Source organism: Notechis scutatus, chromosome 2 (assembly GCF_049901735.1).
Source record: "Notechis scutatus isolate UNSWTSFEM ecotype Mainland chromosome 2, rNotScu1.2, whole genome shotgun sequence".
NCBI classification, from domain to species: Eukaryota; Metazoa; Chordata; class Lepidosauria; order Squamata; family Elapidae; genus Notechis; species Notechis scutatus.
Genome location: NC_142010.1, coordinates 5,298,742 through 5,317,459, shown reverse-complemented (window position 1 = coordinate 5,317,459; position 18,718 = coordinate 5,298,742). Strand labels below are relative to the sequence as shown.

Here is an 18,718-nt window from a genome sequence, read left to right as displayed (position 1 = left end):
ATGGAGTCTACTTTAATTTTTCTTTCTTTCCAAGTGATTAGCATTCCCTCTGGGATTAGCCATCTGAATATAATACCTTTTTGATTTAATTGGTTCACCATGAATTTATAATCTCGCCTCTGCTCTCTCACTCTTCTTGGGATTTTTTTAAGCACCAAGATTTCTTTTCCTTTATATGTAATTGTTTCTTCTCTAGAAATTTTGTATATAATATCTCAAACTCCTTCTGGCAAATCTCACGTGGACCTCTTTTGGATGTTTATGTCATCTTGTGTAATTTGTGCTCACTCTATATACTTTGTCTAACTCTTTCAGAATATCATCCTTACCTTTTCCAATAGGTCTGCTAATATTCCTGCCATCACTTGTTCTAAGTCCTCTTCTTTAGATTCCATTATATTTTGGAATCTCAGATTTGCTGCAGCCTTGTCCATTTCCAGATATACCAAGGAGTCGTCCCTTTCTTTACTCACATTTCTTAATTGTTCACTAACCATTTCCAGCTTCTTTTCCGTTTGTTCCGTCCTTTTCTCAACCTCCTTTATTGTTAATTCATTCCTTTCTAGTGCTTGCTGTATTGTTTCAATTTTTTGATCCAACTTTAAGATGTCTAATTTAATTTCTGCCTTTAAATTTCCCATCTCTTCTTTTAGTTCATTTGTATCAGCTCTTGTTTTGGTATGATTTTCACCATTATTTCCTGAAACTTCAGCATGGACTCTTGTAAAGTAAGAAGGGTCGATTGGATATTGACATTCATGATGGTAGGTTGTTTTTCTCCAGGTAGAGTTTCTTCAATTGTCTTTTGTGCCATCACTGAGGGTGATGGCATCGGAGTTGTTTGTATTGAAGAAGTCTTCTTTCCAGTTTTAAGCGTTGTGTTAGTGACAGAGGTCATTTCTTGTAAAATTTGTTTTTGTTTTTGTATTATATTAAATATGTTGTCCCAAATTAACATTCACTATTGAGAAGTATCAGCTATAAATGGCCACTACGCTAATTAATATGATATGTTACAGGATTAACCTCTCTTGTCAATATATATATTCTCCAGAACAATTTTAAAGCTAATTTCTAAATCAGATACCTGGATTTGTAGATCTTAATAATATATCAAATTCCTCTATTTAAATTTAAATACTATTAACCTGTATATCTATAAGTGCTATAGAATCCCGAATCTCAAAATAGTGTTATGAAATAATATTTCAAATACTTACAAATCTAAATGGAGATCTATCAACCTTGCTATACAATAATTAATTAGTTAATCTGTAGTAATTGCAATTAATCACAATTAATTATTTAATTCAACACTTATAATCAACGCCTATAATCAAATATCTATACCTAAATAATTAATTATCACCTTCCTTTTTTGTGTGTGTTATAACCAAATATAAACTTCAATATTTACTAATGTATCAATTAAATCATATATAAATTACGTTTACTTAAAGTGTCTTAATATAATTGTTGTGTTCTTCGAGATTCCTTCACCGAACACACCGGAAGCACAGACTTGCTGAGTAATGTCTCTGATTTCACTGTCTCACTGCACTTTCCACTATAGCCGTTTCTCCTTTCGTTTAAAAGTCTTACAAGTCAATTTTTAGATTCAAATAGTCTCTTTCTTTAACATATCTCCACTTACTACAGCTCCAGTCTAATAGTCCAAAAAGAGACCAGTAAATTATTCAGTTTCATCCGTGGAATATTTAAAGTTGTAATAAGATGATTTAATTCCTTACTTCAAGTCTTCCCCCATCTCAAGTTCGTCCTTCCAATTTTCCCCAAAATCCACAATTCAAATCTTTCAAAGTTCCCTTAAATTAAATTTGTTGTTCTTTCTTTTTTTTCTCCCCCAATTATTGTCAGTCTCTCAGATTCCTCCGATTCTCTTATTTTCTCTGTCCGATCACTCGCGTCCTTACCCTCTTCCATCTCACGAGCGCTTTCGCCGCCGCTCGTATCTGCTTTGGCCGCTCTTGGGGCTTCGCTCCGACTAAGATTCTCCAATATTCAACGCTCAATCAGGATCGCAAATTCTTTCACTCACACTCTTCGTTCGCCACAGTCTGTCACTCACTCGCTTCCTCTTGTATGCAACGATCAAGACTTTAGGACTGCTATTACTGACAGTCTCTTGATGTTGGTCTCCACAGGGTTTCTCTATGTCACAATGAGAATCGCCTTTTCCACACCGCGACTTGAGTCTCCCCACACTGCCACGCTTCTCTACAAGGTGCGTGCACCCCTAAGGTCACTCCAACAGCAAGAGGAGATAGCGTGAAACCCAGAACGAGCTTCAGCACCTCCGTTCGCCCATATCTCATCACCGGAAGTCCTCACAAGTAGGAATTCTTAATATATAAAACTGGAAATATACCTCCATCCCCAAGATTGAAGGTGGATGGACGGAAGAAATGAGGGAGTGGGCTGAGAGGGCGAGATGAGCTGTTTGGACCAGAGAAAAGAAAGATCCAGCTGTGTTTCTACCTGGAAACCACTTCTGGACTTTGTGCTTGAGGCAAAAGGAAGGGAAACCTTCTCTATAGGATTTACTGATTAGGATTGCTAGTTATAGAAATGTACCAAATTTACTAAGAATGAACAGTAGAAGGAAGAATTGAGGCTGAAATTTCACTTTGCATTCTACTTCCTTGAAAATAAACTTTTCCCCTTCACCCTACACTTCCCCTTCCCATTTCCCTATGACCTTTATTTTCTATTTCATTCCATGAGAATCTTCATAAAAAAATAACAAAAAGGAGCCTTTTGTTTTAGGGGCGCTTTCTATGCCTCATCCAAAATATCCAAATTCCTGGGGAAAAAGTTCATCCGGATTCCACAATATATCCGCACTTTTCTACTGGCAAAATTTCTTCCGAAACATTACTTGATGTTTTTCTCTGCTGAAAGAGAGAAATGCCTAGCAATGATGGCAAAAAGGTGGAAGTTCTCTGAGGAAAGGAGCGGGAAGCAGAGGAGAAACGGCCCAACTGGATTCCGGGATCTTCCCTCGGGGCCCTGGGTGTGCAAGGGAAGAGAGATAGCTGGGGATCTGTAGCCAAAATAAAATTCATCCTCCTGGGAAGCAAAGACATTCTCACTAGGTGCTGGGGAGGCGTGGACTGAAACCAGCTGGAATTGGGACTGTAACCTGGTTGATGGACATGTGGACTGGGGAGAAGAACTTTGATTTTTAATTTGGGTGGGGAAAACTTAGGGACCTTCAGAGTTAGGTTTTCACCAGATGTGCCAATATGACCTGCCTAATAAATCTGGATTTTGAGGAGCAGCTTGGCCTCGGAGTTTTGATTGCATTGGGTCTGTTACTTGGGACCCTGACAAGAGCTGCTTTATCAGGAGGCAACTGGACTTTCTGGTTTTTCTTTGAAGACGTTTTGCTTCTCATCCAAGAAGCTTCTTCAGCTCTGACTTGATGGTGGGGGATGGAAGGATTCCTAGTCCTTGCAGACAGCTGGTCATTTGCATTCTTTGAAAGAGTCCTTAAGGCCGCCTGGCAGTTGATCTGTATCCTCAGGGTCATGTGAGTAGTGCAAATGCCAGAGACATACTCGTGAAACCACTTGACCCCTGCTAATGCATCCAGCGCCTCCTTCTCGAGCTGGCTATAATTTCTTTCAGCTGCCGACAGGGTCCTTGAGTAGAAGTGCCTCATTCCCATTAGGCAAACGGTGGCTGAGGACAGCCCCGACCCCAAATGGAGAGGCATCACAAGTTAACACAACCGGCAAATGTTCAGAAAATTGAATTAGAATACTGTCTGATGACAAAAGTTTTTTAACATTGGCAAATGCAATGGCTTCTTCTCGGCCCCATGATCACTTAGTTTTTTAATTCAGCAGCCGGTGTAATGGTTCCACCACTGTCTCTTTCTGCGGCAGAAAAATAATTTTCCTGATCGTCATTCTGCTTGGATTGCTGTGAGTGTCAGCCTTCAAGATCTTCTACTACTGCTTTGCATCTTTTGGCTGCCATAAGTAACGGGGGGAGGAGGGGGCAACATCTGGGAAGATAGCTGGAGGTGTTACATTCTTGTGTTGTGTAAATGAGGAGAGGGGGGAGTATAAATTCCTGCTTAGGTTTCTATTTCTCGCTTAGCTTTCTTTTCTCTGCGCATCTGCAACTCTTTATCAAAAAATGCCAAGGTCAACAGACAGAGGCCTCATCACCACCTGAAGATGTCCACATGATCATATTCACAACTTTTAATTGGAAGAATCATTTGAACTATGGGGGGTGGGGACATTTCCATCACTTTGTATATGTGATCTGCGTGTCTAATTTCTCAGATTCAGAATTCTACTGATGCTACCACTTCATTTTCAGTAAAAGATATCTTTTCTGTAATCTAAAGAGTCTAAGTATTTCTTTCTTGAATTTTGAATGGAGCACCACCTGACAGTGAGTCTTGCAACTGTTAGCAAACTCTATTTACTGAACTTTATGATACTGGTAAAGAAAAGGACTTCATTTTTGGATTATCCCTGGACTGATTATTTTGAATACTAACTGCTTTAACCATGTATGATTTGGACTGTGGGTTGGACTTTGTTTACCCGTTTACTGGAAGTAAAACTTACATTTTACTATTCAGTGTATCTGTGTGCTGGTTGTGTGTTATTCATCACCACTCTCACTATGTTTCCCTGAGTGCACTCATTCTCCTAACGGGGAATACATCAACACATGGGGATGCTGCAATGGTGGTAAGTGTGAAAAACGGTCATAATGTAAGTCATAAGTCACCTTTTCACGGCTGTTCTAACTTCAAATGGTCACTAACCAAAATGTCATGTCCAAGACTACCTGTACATAATTGGGTATCATAGTATGGATGCTTCTCCTAGTGGTTTCAGGTAGATGTTAACAAGCAGCAGCAAAAGGCTTGAGCCCTGAGGTACTGCAAATTGGAGGGGTCAAGATTCGGACCCTCTTCTACCCACATGGACTGGAACCGGGCATAGAGGTAGAAGAACCACAGTAATAAAACTCCTCCCATTTCCTGTCTCCAAAGCCTGTCCAGAAGGGTATCATGGTCGATGGTATTAAAAGAGGTCTACGAGGGACATAATGACTGTACCCCTTCTATCTCACACCCTCCAGAAGTCAATGAGAATTGCAATGCCTTTTTGTGATGTGCCCCAGCCTGAAGCCAGACTGAGGAGGGCCCAGTGTCTTTCCTCCTGTCCTTTCTCCAGGTGGCAAAGTCAGAGCTGCAAGCAGAGGGCGAGTTGAAGTCCCAGGCTGCCAACCTTTCATTTCCCTCCTCAGCTGAATTTATAAGTGACCTTAATCTGCAGCAATGCCTTGAACTGCTCTGCCAGGAAAACCTCTCATGATTTTCTTATGCATAGCAAACTGCTGTTGAAGGTATAAAGCCAGCCCAGGATGCTAACTGTCCAGAAGGGAGGGGAAATATTCTTCCAGCCCTCTCTTGAGCTTGGAAAAGAAATAGGGGCGGTTCTCGGGTTGCAACACCAATTGACCCCGGAATATCCGTTGCTAAGCAGGGATGGGGCACCGATAAGAAATAGTGGGGCTTGATAACTAAATTGGGAAGTAAGAGAAAATAAAATCCCAGAAGAGACAAGTTACAGTTTTCACAGGTTTGCTGCTTTCCAGAAGCAGGTTCTCGGGAGTTATCCTTACACTTCCACCCCCCCAGGAAAAAGTGGCTGGAAGCCAGGGAGGTGAACTTTCTCTTCCTACTTGCAGGTGATTTCCAATCCGCGCCCCTCCCAAATCCTTTGATTTAGTTGCTTCTTCCGACAAACGAAGCTTCGGGCTCAGCTCCAGGGACAAGGAGTGTCCTCTTAGGGGACTTGAAAGAAAAAGGTTTGGGGATGGATCCTCAGGGAGAAAAGCTACCGATGAGCTCGATGGGAGTCAAATAGGACGAGATGACACTTAAGGAAGCCCGGAATCAATGAGAACATCTTCAAATGCTTTAAGCCAGAACGAACGTGTTCTTCCGCCTTATGTCGCTAGATGGCGCGCTGCAGTGAAGCAACACCCGGTACAGCTCAGCTATTCTAGGGAAGGGGCAGAGGCTGAGGTTTAAGGGGTTTAAAACGATAGAGTAGTGAACTGCTACATGGGTTACAAAGGAGATGATGCGAAAGGCAGAGGAATATCCTCTTCCGGCTCAGCCACGGGAGGCTGATGGCTTCGGCGGAGCCCTTTGTGCTGCTTGAAGGGGTCGAAGCGGCTCCTGGGAGGTGAGTGGAGGGCAGGTCGGAGGAGAAGCCGGGAGCAAGTCCGGCCCTTTGGGTTCCTCCACGGCGGGGAAGCAGGAGAGGAAGCAACGAGGCTGAAACGTGTTGGCTGCTGCTGCATATTCTTCCCCTCCCCAAATTTTATTCCTCCGGGGCTGCAGGACTTAAAACTCCTGCCTGAGATTTTCTGCTGGGAGATTTAAAAAAAAGACCATTTATTTCGTATTTCTTGTGTCTCGACTAGGAGTTGGGCACCGTTTCCTGTATTAGCGTCCCCAACCCTCCCCTCCCCTTTCTGAACTAAGATCAAAGAATTGGAGCGAATGCATTTTGGGACATTTTGCACACCAAGATATGCATAGATTGTCTGCATACATTCATAGGTGTGTGTTTCTGTGTTCATATGCGTGCATATAAGTGTATTTCCTCAAGCCAAAAATTTAAGTGTAATATAGCACACATCTGATTGAAGATGGAGCTGGACTAGATGACCTCCAAGGTCCCTTTCAACTCTATTCTGCTTGAGTGGTTAATTGAAAAAGAGATCTTGCGTCAATATTTGAACTTGGATTTTGTTAGGCTTCTGTATGCCAAATAAATCATAATAAACGCTAGAATAGAATTTTAGTGTTTGTTTTTTCATGATACTATTTGGGATGGGGTGGGGTGTTTTTTTTCTGCTTTCACATGTCCTGCGAGCCATTTTTCAACAATAATGAAACTAACCCATTTATATTAATCTTACAGAGAGAGAGGATGCCAAGAAGAACTCTCTGGACAACAGAGAATGAGAAGCAGCATTAAAGTAAAAATAAACCATCATTCAAAATATTTTCCAATTCCTCTGGAAAGCTTAAAAACTCTTCTTTCTCAGCAGATGAGAGACGAGGGAAAGAATAACAAGAACAAAGTTTTGAGCTGGAAAAAAATAGAGCACACTGAACTGAAGAAAAACATTAAATGAGAAATCAAGGAGGATAATACACTGCTCAAAAAAATAAAGGGAACACTTAAACAACACAATGTAACTCCAAGTCAATCACACTTCTGTGAAATCAAACTGTCCACTTAGGTAGCAACACTGATTGACAATCAATTTCACATGCTGTTGTGCAAATGGAATAGACAAGAGGTGGAAAGCACAGGCAGTTAGCAAGACATCCCCAATAAAGGAGTGGTTCTGCAGGTGGTGACCACAGACCACTTCTCAGTTCCTATGCTTTCTGGCTGATGGTTTGGTCACTTTTGAATGCTGGCGGTGCTTTCACTCTAGTGGTAGCATGAGACGGAGTCTACAACCCACACAAGTGGCTCAGGTAGTGCAGCTCATCCAGGATGGCACATCAATGCGAGCTGTGGCAAGAAGGTTTGCTGTGTCTGTCAGCGTAGTGTCCAGAGCATGGAGGCGCTACCAGGAGACAGGCCAGTTCCTCAGGAGACGTGGAGGAGGCCGTAGGAGGGCAACAACCCAGCATCAGGACCGCTACCTCCGCCTTTGTGCAAGGAGGGACAGGGGGAGCACTGCCAGAGCCCTGCAAAATGACCTCCAGCGGGCCACAAATGTGCATGTGACTACTCAAACGGTCAGAAACAGACTCCATGAGGGTGGTATGAGGGCCCGACGTCCACAGGTGGGGGTTGGGCTTACAGCCCAACACCGTGCAGGGCGTTTGGCATTTGCCAGAGAACACCAAGATTGGCAAATTCGCCACTGGCGCCCTGTGCTATTCACAGATGAAAGCAGGTTCACACTGAGCACATGTGACAGACGTGACAGGGTCTGGAGACGCTGTGGAGAACGTTCTGCTGCCTGCAACATCCTCCAGCATGACCAATTTGGCAGTGGGTCAGTAATGGTGTGGGGTGGCATTTCTTTAGGGGGCCGCACAGCCCTCCATGTGCTCACCACAGGTAGCCTGACTGCCATTAGGTACCGAGATGAGATCCTCAGACCCCTTGTGAGACCATATGCTGATGCGGTTGGCCCTGGGTTCCTCCTAATGCACGACAATGCTAGACCTCATGTGGCTGGAGTGTGTCAGCAGTTCCTGCAAGACGAAGGCATTGATGCTATGGACTGGCCCGCCCGTTCCCCAGACCTGAATCCAATTGGGCACATTTGGGACATCATGTCTCGCTCCATCCACCAACGCCACGTTGTACCACAGACTGTCCAGGAGTTGGGGGATGCTTTAGTCCAGGTATGGGAGGAGATCCCTCAGGAGACCATCCGCCACCTCATCAGGAGCATGCCCAGGCGTTGTAGGGAGGTCATACAGGCACGTGGAGGCCACACACACTACTGAGCCTCATTTTAACTTGCTTTAAGGACATTAGATCAAAGTTGGATCAGCCTGTAGTGTTTTTTTCCACTTTAATTTTTAGTGTAACTCCAAATCCAGACCTCCATGGGTTGCTAAATTTGATTTCCATTGATAATTTTTGTGTGATTTTGTTGTCAGCACATTCAACTGTGTAATGAACAAAGTATTTCATAAGAATATTTCATTCAGATCTAGGATGTCTTGTTTTTGTGTTCCCTTTATTTTTTTGAGCAGTGTAGGATGGTGCAATAAGAATGAATCAGCATAGCATGGGTATTTCCCTTTAAGACATGATTAAAGATCCCTTTAAGAGGCGTTTATATATTGCAACCATTAGAGGGTGTGGTTCTCTCTCCTTGTGTCCTGTATTCGTTTGCAGAAGTTCTCTGAGCAGTTAAGAAGAAAGTTTGCTTACTTGTAAAGGTATTTTGCCTACCACATACATTTCTATATATATATATCTCTTTTAGATAAACCACCACTGTTTCTTTGTTTGTGAAAAAGTTTTTTATTTTTACAACAAAAACAACAAATAAAACCATATTTCAATTTTTCAGTGTGTCAGTTGCATACCTTGAATTTTGTGCGCATGATAATATGTATTTCTTATTTGATTATATTCAAAGACCATTCTAATCAACAATATCATATTCCATTATTATATTATCGTTAACCTTATTTCAATTTTATATCATTTTTCATAGACAAATCTCATCCTTACATAGTTATATTCATATTCCTACTCAGGAATAATAAATTATAGTATATTACTACTGTTGCCACATATTTCAGTTTCTTATTCTTCTATCTAACCATTCATAAAATAAATCCCAAATTTTATAATACTCTTTCTTCCTGTTCTCTATTTGCCATAGTTAATCTACTCATTTCCATTATTTTCTTAATCGTTTCCTCCTCTGATGGAATTTTCTCATTTTTCCAATGTTGTGCAAATACAATTTTAGCTGCTGTTAATACATTAATAATCAAGTATGTTATCTATTATAACTTTCAGGCAAACTCTGCAATAGAAATATCTCCGGTTTTAAATCTATGTTGTTTTATCATTTTTTCCAACCACGTATTTATTTTAGTCCAATATCTTCTATGCTTCTATGCATGTCCACCACATATAGTAATATGATCCAGATATCTGCTGACATTTCGCCGATTTGTCTTTAAACATCTTTGCTATTCTTGCTGGGGGTAGATGCCACCTGTAAAACATCTTATACAAATTATCTTTATAGGCCTCTGACATTGCTAGTTTATAGTTTCTAGTCCATAGTTTCTGCCATTTATCCAAATCTATCCCATATCCAAAAGAATTCCCCTATTGTTTCTTTGACTTGCTCTTCTAATTTCACTCCTAGTAAATAACCATATAATTTTTTAATCATCCTCTCTTCAATACCTGTTAAGATTTTATCTACCTCAGTCAATTCTTTATAAAACCCATCATACTATCTTTTTCATACCTTGAATGTATTTGCAAATACGAATACCAATTCATATTCATCCCTTGTTTGTCTAATTCTTGCTTTGTTTTGAGTTCACCCTTTTCCTTTAAGATTTTATTATATCTAATAATATGTTCCATTTTAAAAACATTTGGATATGCAAATGCCTTTATTGTCAATAACCAGACTGGTATTTTCATATAATGGTACTCCCTTATTTTCTCCCATATTGTTAATAAAGCATCCCTGATATAATGTCTCCGAAAGTATCCATGTGCATTACTTTCTTTATACTATAAAAATGCATGCCATCCCTTCCAATGTTAACATTTTTCAATACAATCCATTCTTTCATCCACATCAATATTGCTGCTTGGTAGTATCCCAGTTGGGTAGTCTGAAATCACCTCTCGTTCTAGTGTCCTGCAACAATTTTAACTTAATTCTTGTCTTTTTTTCCCTGCCATATAAATCTCAACATCATTTTATGTCCTCAAAGTACTTTTTCTTCAGTCTTGTTGGAATTGTCTGGAATAAATACAATATTTTTGACAATATGGTCATTTTGATCATCGCTATTCTCCCTGTTAAGGATAGTTGTACATTTTCCCATTTTCCCAAGTCTTTCGCAATCTGTTGTTTCAGTCTATCATAATTGTCCTCTTTCAGAGTTCCACATCTTGCTGTCATTTGTATCCCCAAGTATTTCACTTTTTTGTGATCTGGATATTTATCCATTAATATTTTCTTTTGTTTTTCTATCATATTTTTCACTAAAATTTTAGTTTTTTCAGTCCTTCAACCTCTTCATATTCTTCTATCTTTTCTATCAGCGTAGGGCCTGTTTCCAATGGTTCTTCCAATATGAAAACCAGATCATTTGCAAATACTTGTAATTTATACTCCTTTTTATTTTTATTCCCTTTATTTCTTTATTTTTCCTAATATTTCTATTCAATACTTCCAAAATCAATACAAATAACAGTAGCGACAGTGGACATCATTGCCTAGTTCCTTTTTTGATATTAATATTGTTTTTCAAGTCTCCATTTATCATCACTCTTGCTGTTTGTAATATAGCGCCTCAATTGTCTTAATAAATCTATCTCCAAAGCCCATCTCCTCCAATTGCAACAACATAAATTGCCAATTGATATTATCAAAAGCTTTCTATGCATCTAAAAAAATAAACAAGACCATTTGTTTCTTTGGAGGTGCTTCATAGTATTCCAGTGTATTCAATATTATCCTCATATTGTTTTTATTTGTCTCTTAGGCAAAAATCCATTTTGATCTGAATGTATAAAGTGATTCAAATATCTTTTAAGTCTTTCTGCCATTATTGAAGCAAATATTTTATAGTCTGCATTTAGTAGGGATATTGGTCTATAATTGTTTGTTGTAAGTCAGTATCTTCCTTTGGTATAAGTGTAATATATGCCTCTGTCCATGTGTCAGGAACTTTGTTTTTTTATCAAAACCTCATTCCTTACTTCAAGCATTGTAGTATTAAATGATTCCTGTAATGTCTTATAAAATTCTGCTGGTAACCCATCCAAGCCGGGAGATTTTCCAGAGTTTTATCTATTTATTACTTCTGTCAATTCCATCATTGTTATTTTCTCTTCTAACATTGTCTTAGCTTCATCAGGTATTTTTGGTAATTCTGCTTCTCGCAAGGACTGTTTAACTTTCCCTTCTGCAATAGTCTCTTGCTCATAGAATTTCTCATAATACTTCTGTACTATTTTTTTCTTTTCCTCATTACCATAGCATACCACTCCATTTTCATCTATTAATTGTGCTATTTTTTTGATTCCCTCTCTTTTTTCAGTTTGTATGCTAACCATCTACCTGGTTTATTTGCATTTTCAAAAAAGTTCTGTTTGGCTCCTGATTTTTTGTGCTAGTTCTTCTTCTTCTATTAGTCCCATTTTATGTTTAACTATATCCATTTGATTTTTAAGATTCTTTTGCTGTGGGTTTCGTTGTAGTTCTATTTCCAGTTTCTTATAATCCTCTTCTAAGATCTGTTTTGTTTGTCTTTTTTTATTTCTTCTTCTTGTATAATTTATAATCACTCCTCTGGTATAGGCTTTCATAGGATCCCATACATTTTGTAGTGTGGTTTCCTCCTTTTTATTTTCTTTTATTTAAAAAGCCAATTTTTCCCCAAGGTATTGATAAATTCTTTTTCTTTCAGAATTAAATTATTCAGAGTCCATCTTGACCTTTTCCTTTGTCTCTTCCATTTGACCCATGTTGGATTATGGTCCGCCCAAGTACTTGTTTCAATGTTTGCTTCTTGAATATTTAAAATTAAATCCATTGACATCCAAATCATATCTATTCTTGACCATGATAAGTGTCTATTAGAATAAAATGTATATTGTCTGTTCTTGCTATTCAATTCTCTCCATATGTCTTTAATATTCAGTTCCTCTGCTATCTTAAGGATTTCGGTAGTGTCTTTCTATTTTTTTTAAATTTACTTTCTTTGTTTTGTAATTCAATTCTATGTTTACAATAGCATTAAAATCTCCAGGAATGCATATAAATCGTATTCCAATTCAATTATCTTGTTATGTAATTTCTTATATAATTATTCTTGTTTATCATTTGGTGCATATATTGCTATTAAAAGCATCTTTAGATTATTATCTGTTATTTCCACCATCAGTATTCTCCCTTCTTCATTTGTAAAAATTGGTTTAGCTTTGATTGTGTTCTTAATAATATTGAACTACTCTTGTTTTGTTGTGCCAACAATGTATATAAATTACCAATTCTAGGACAATTCAAAACATGTGCATGTTGCTTTTTAATATGCACTTCTTGTTGGCAAATTGTATCCATCTTTAATTTTTCTAATTTATGAAATGGTTTTTTTTCTTTTAGTAGCCGAATTCAGTCCATTTATGTTTATGGAGATTAATTTCTTTTCGTTTTCAATTGTTTATAGTTTATATGTAGGATTTATTGTTCGTTGCTCTCTTGGTTCTTTGGGTTTCACTCTACCACCTACCACTCTTGTCCTCTTTTTTTTTCTTTGGCCATTTCTTGTATTTTAAGTTCCTCCTCTCTTGCTCTCTCCTATTCTTTTTCTCTGAAGTATTCATCATAAAATAGCTCTGCTTTATCAATGGAATCCAATCTATGTCTTTGTTCTTGCTATATGAATATCAGGCCTTCAGGTATCAGCCATCTATAATTCACTTCTTTCTTGATTAGAATCTTGGCCAGGAATCAATATTCTCTCCTTAAAAGAGACTTTAATTTCCTTTCCCTTATACTTCAGAGGGTCGCCTCTTGCTTTCTGTAGTATCTCTGTTTTGATTGTTTTCTTAGTAAATCTCACTTGGACTTCTCTAGGTAGTTTATTCTTCGTGGCATATCTAGTATATACTCAGAATATTCATCCATTCCATCCATCATTTTTTCTTTAGATGTCGCGTCGAGCGACCGGTCTGTTGTTTCGATCTCCTGGTTTGCTTGCTGAATTCCCCTCAGAAAGCAATTTAGCGGAGCCCTCGCAAGGGTGAGTGCAAAGCACAAAGAAAAAAAGACACGAAACAAAAGATTTCTTCAGGTGAGGCAGCACATCGCCTGGGGCAGATGGAATTATCCCGGCTGCGCCTGAGACAGATGGGATTGTTCAGGCAGCCAGCCCCGATTGCTTTGCGCTGTCCCCTTTTATTGTACTGATTCAAAGAGGGGGGGTGAGATGGATTGCAGGAAGACAAAGAAGTTACAAAGTTAATCTTTTAGACCAGGCTACGTGATACAAGTAACGAACTTTGTGACTGATAAACATGTCTTTACTGAATACACATCTTTTATCTGACACAGACCTCTGTGAAGTTAATCTTATCAGCTCCTTTTTCCTGTCAGCTTAGTGAACTTTGCTCTGAGAGGTATACATGCTGAGCAGGATTTGTCTTATGGAAAAATACTGACAGAATAGCCACATTTAGATATCTCCATGGCTCCTGCCAGAACTTCTGTCATTATTTCTGCAAGGTTTTCTCTCCTTTCTTCCTCAACATTTTGAAATCTTAAGTAAAAATCAGCTTTGTCCATCTCCCAGGCTATCATTCTTTTTCCCTTATCTTGTTCAACTGCTATCAGTCTGTTATCTATTTTTCCTACTTTCTTCTCAGTCTGTTCACCTCTTCTATCTTTTGCATTATTTCTCCATTTTTCATCATCTGTTGTATGTTTTCCATTTTGTCTTCCATCCTTCCCATCTTCTCATCCATCTTTCCAATTTTATCATCTGTATGCTTCCCTTGATCTTGTATTGCTTGCAGTATTAATTTTAACTCTTGCATTGAAACCTCCTTCTCTTTCCTTTTCCTGTTGCAATATAGCTTGTACGGATCGTTGACTGTCTGGGCTCAGAGATGAGGAGGTGGGAATCGATGATCCAATAGCAATTGTCTTCTTCGTCTCAGATAAATTATAATCCATTAAAAAAAAATCTTCAGGTTCTTCTCTACCTTAATCCAATTATATTAAAAGGGAGTGGAGAAAAAAGGTTTGGAAGAAAAAGCAAAAAATAAAAATAAAAGAGAAGTAAATAGGAACCAATCTCTTTATATCCAGGAGATAAGAAAAAAATAAAGAAATATAAAAATCCAAAAATCTGATGTCAAAGAAAAGAAATTCAAAAATACAAGTCCACCAGTTTCTAGGAAAAATAGGTAAAAAAAAAAAACCAGCAAACTATAATCCACTTATTGATGAAAAAAGAAAAAGACAATGTTCCAAAATCTAACCAATTATTAAAAAGCAAGTAGGCCCAAAAGCGCACACCAGCAGTAAAAAGAAAAACAAAGAAAAAACAGTTTGAGATTGCCATCTGTAGTTTAAACTTTAAGTCACAGAATGAACCTATGCCTCAGTATAACATCCAGCAAGCCAAAAAGCCAAAGTCAAAAACATCAATAGTATATTGTCCAAGGTCACAATAATCTTTTCTCTCTTATTTAACTTTCCGGCTGTTTACAAAGTATGTGAGATCAGCAATTATTTTCAGTGCTCTCTTTGTTTTCTTCTATACAGCCTGTAGTCAAAACAATCTAATTTTAATCACTGTTAAAAATTCCAGTTTTTTTTAAAATATATGTGACCTCTAAGATGGCAGTATTGCTTAACTTTCTCTTTTTGTTATACTATATCCAATGAGTTCTAAGAAAATTTCCTTTTAAAAAGTAAAAGGGAAAAGTAGTCCAAATTTTGAATTTGAGCAACAAAAGTTAAGGTTAATCTTCTGCTGATTATTATTTCAAAGTCCAGTCCAGTTAACCAGAAAAAAAAATAATAATCCAAATAAAGTTTGACCACTAGAAATATGTTCTATTTCACCGCTGTTCTCCACTTTTCTGTCTTCTTTCTTCTAAACACTCTTTCCCCGTAGGGTACTCTTCTATTTTTGTTTAAGAAAAAAAAGAAATTCTCATCCCAAACCAACACACTTTCTCATCCGATCTTCTTTCTTTCCGGAGCTGTCACAGCTTTCTAGTGGCTTTAATGACCGCTTCCCTCCGCTGCCGGGCTTCAGAAGCTTTCCAGGATAAACTAGGGACTTTGCGATGTCCCTGGGATCAACAGGATGTGCTCCCTTCACTCACTGTCGCTCCGGGACGGTTTGAGTCCAATTGGACCATCCAGCTGCGGGGGTTTCAGCAGCTTTTCCAGGAGCCCCAGAATCATTGACTTGGGCGTTTTGAGGAGTGGAGAAAAGATCCATCTACGGTGTTCCGAATCTGAGGGAAAGATCCCTGAATAGAGATGGAGGAATGGACCATTCTGCCTGGTCGACTAGGCCCCTGCTGAGCCAGTCGGCCTGGGAATTGCCGAGCCCGGAGATTGACAACAGGTGTTTCTCTGCCCATAACCCCAGCCATACAGCCTCTCTCATGAGGGCTTTGGACCTCGTCTCCCCTTGCCGGTTGACATGAGCCTTTGCGGCCATGTTGTCTGTAAGGACTAGAACATGAGAGCCGGTCACTGATTGCCTGAAATGCTTGAGAGCCAGAAAAATAGCTCTGAGCTCTAGCCAATTTATGGGAAGGGTCTGTTCCGATCTGGACCAAACGCCCTGAGCTATCTGGACCTGCATATGGGAACCCCAACCCAGGAGGCTGGCATCGGTGGTTATCACTAGCCTGTCTGGGTCCCTGAACAGGAGTCCCCTCCAGATAGATGGGGAATGCCACCAATTGAGAGAGCTCCGGATTTGTGGCGGGAGTGGGACCTTGATGGATGAGTGGCTGGTTCCTGCTCGTTGGTAGGGAAGCAGGAACCATTGGAGGGCTCGGGAGTGGAGCCGAGCCCACGGGACGATGCCAATACAGGAAACCATCTTCCCCAGAAGTTTGGACAGCAGCGACAGGGGGACAATTTGATGTTGCTGGATCTGGCTGATGATCTCTACAAGGCTCTTTCCACGAGCTGGGGACAGGAAAACCTGGCACGACATGGTATCGATGACTGCTCCCAAGTGTTGCAATATGGTTGTAGGAGAGAGCTGGCTCTTTTTGGTGTTGATGGAAAATCCGTGGCTCTGGAGACATGACAGGGTAATTTGCAGATCCCGATGGGCCGCAAGGATGGAAGAGGAAAGAATCGAAATGTCGTCCAAGTAGCATTGGATCCTCACTGGAATAGAACGCAGAGATGCCACCAATGCTGCCAGAACCTTTGTGAAGACCCTTGGAGCTGATGAGAGGCCGAAGGGAAGTGCTCGATACTGGTAATGGGTATTCTGATAACAGAAATGGAGAAACTGGCGATGATGAGGCCAAATTGGGATGTGGAGGTAAGCCTCAGTGAGATCAATGGAAGAGAGGAGGTCGCCCTCCCGAACGCTCTCTGAAATAGAATGCAGAGTCTGCATTTTAAATCGCCTGTATTTTACAAATTGGTTGAGAAATTTTAGATCAAGGATGGCTCGCCACCCCCTGAGGCTTTGGGAACAATGAAAAGGCGAGAGTAAAGCCTATGTCTCCGTTGAGATGGGGGAACAGGTTGAATAGCCCTGATTTCAAGAAGGTGTTCAATGGCCTGATTCATGAGGGCTTGCCTTGAAATGTCCTGAGACACAGGACAGATCAAAAATTTTGGGGGTGGGTGGGGTTAGGAAGTCCAATTGTAACCCTGACCTAATAGTGCTGAGCACCCAGGCGTCCGTCGTTGACTCCTCCCATTTGGAGGCAAAGAAGGCTAGGTGACCTCCGATGGGTGGGGAGAACGAGGGATTACTTAGAGTGACGGAAGGAACGACCCCCTCCCCCCGAAAGGGCTGTTTACCAGCAGAAGGTTGTTGCCTGCCAGATGTTTCTGCCCATTGGTTTTGGTGTTGGGAGTATGGCCTGTGAGAGCGGGGGAAGCGAGATGAGGTCTCCGCTCGGAAGGCAGGAGAGCGATAAGGAGCAGGGCGATAGTCGGCTTTCTTCCCAGAGGAAGAGAGAATTTTACATTTATCTCTGGTTTCGATGAGATAAGGTTCCAGAGCATCGGCAAAAAGCTTATCGCCTGCGAAAGGAACTGAAGCCAGCTTCCATTTTCGGCATGACTCCACCTGCCAATTTCGGAGCCATAAAAGTCTTCTTGCTGCTACAGAAGATTCCATGGCCTTGGAGGCAAATTTGGCGGAATTGAGAGTGGCATCCGCAGTGAATTCTGCCGCTGCAATAATCTTATTAAGGTCTTGGTGAGACCAAAGGTCAGAAGCAGGCAATTATTCTGGAGTTGGCGTAGCCACCGTATGGATGCCCTCATGAAAAAGGATGCTGCTGTTGAAGCCCAAACAGCCCAAGCAGCTGTCTGGTGATTGCGCTTGAGGGTCTGTTCGGAACATCTATCATCTCCTCTACATTCTATTCTATTCTATTCTCCTCTACATTCTATTCTATTCTATTCTATTCTATTCTATTCTATTCTATTCTATTCTATTCTATTCTATTCTATTCTATTCTATTCTATTCTATTCTATTCTATTCTAAAGGAATGTTATGTCCATGACTACCTGTGTATAATCGAGTATCATAGTATGGATGACTTCTCCTAGCGGTTTCAGGTAGATGTTAACAAGCAGCAGCAAAAGGCTTGAGTTCTGAGGCAGCGGTCGCCAACTGGTGGGCCATGGCCCACCGGTGGGCTGTGAGAAAATTTTGGTGGGCCGCAGAGAAATCTCACCCCCCAGAGCAGCCCTACAAAGCGATTAATCCAGGCTGTGCAGAAACACAAGTCTGCGCCACCCACATGGCCCACAGGAACCCTCCCTGCCCACTCACTCCTTACCTGGTAAACTTGCCTGCTAAATTGCTATTTTTCCTTTTTCCGACCATCATCTGTTCTGCTGTGCCAGGAGATTTAGATTAGCTAGGAAGCAGGAAATGGTTGGATTTCTTGCTTTCTAGCTAGTCTTTAGATCTTCGACTCAGCACAGCCGAACCTCCCTTAGGACTGAAGGTTTGTTTGCAAGCAAATTCAGTGCAGACTCATGGCAAGCAAATTTGAGAGACTGAGCTAGCCGATGGCAGATAGATAGATCACTGAATGATTCTGTGAGCAACTCAATCTGCCTGCTTTGCCTGATTTTGGGTAAAAGTTGCTCTTTTTTAAATAAAAAATTCAATATTTACATACATGGTGTGTTGTGAGTTAATTTTGTGAGTTTGCT

The 18,718-nt window shown here is 40.2% G+C and overlaps 3 protein-coding genes and 1 long non-coding RNA gene across 6 annotated transcripts in view; 3 read left to right on the top strand and 1 right to left on the bottom strand.

Annotated features, from left to right (window-relative positions):
- Window positions 1–18,718, top strand: part of LOC113425264 (uncharacterized) — a 96,989-nt gene that overhangs the window by 31,356 nt on the left and 46,915 nt on the right. The window lies entirely within an intron of this gene.
- Window positions 1–18,718, top strand: part of LOC113425266 (uncharacterized) — a 99,479-nt gene that overhangs the window by 57,523 nt on the left and 23,238 nt on the right. The window contains exon 3 of one of the 3 annotated variants that reach the window (XM_087953230.1): window positions 5,821–6,248. The exons of the other annotated variants lie outside the window; for them this stretch is intronic. The gene's annotated coding sequence lies outside the window, so the exon portion shown is untranslated. The remainder of the gene's footprint in view (window positions 1–5,820; window positions 6,249–18,718) is intronic. 3 annotated transcript variants of the gene reach the window in all.
- The window catches only part of LOC113431860 (uncharacterized), an 82,792-nt gene that overhangs the window by 57,523 nt on the left and 6,551 nt on the right, over window positions 1–18,718 (top strand).
- Window positions 4,047–18,718, bottom strand: part of LOC148131637 (uncharacterized) — a 65,040-nt gene continuing 50,368 nt past the window's right edge. The window contains exon 2 of the long non-coding RNA XR_015747121.1: window positions 4,047–4,444. This is a non-coding gene — a long non-coding RNA (uncharacterized LOC148131637). The remainder of the gene's footprint in view (window positions 4,445–18,718) is intronic.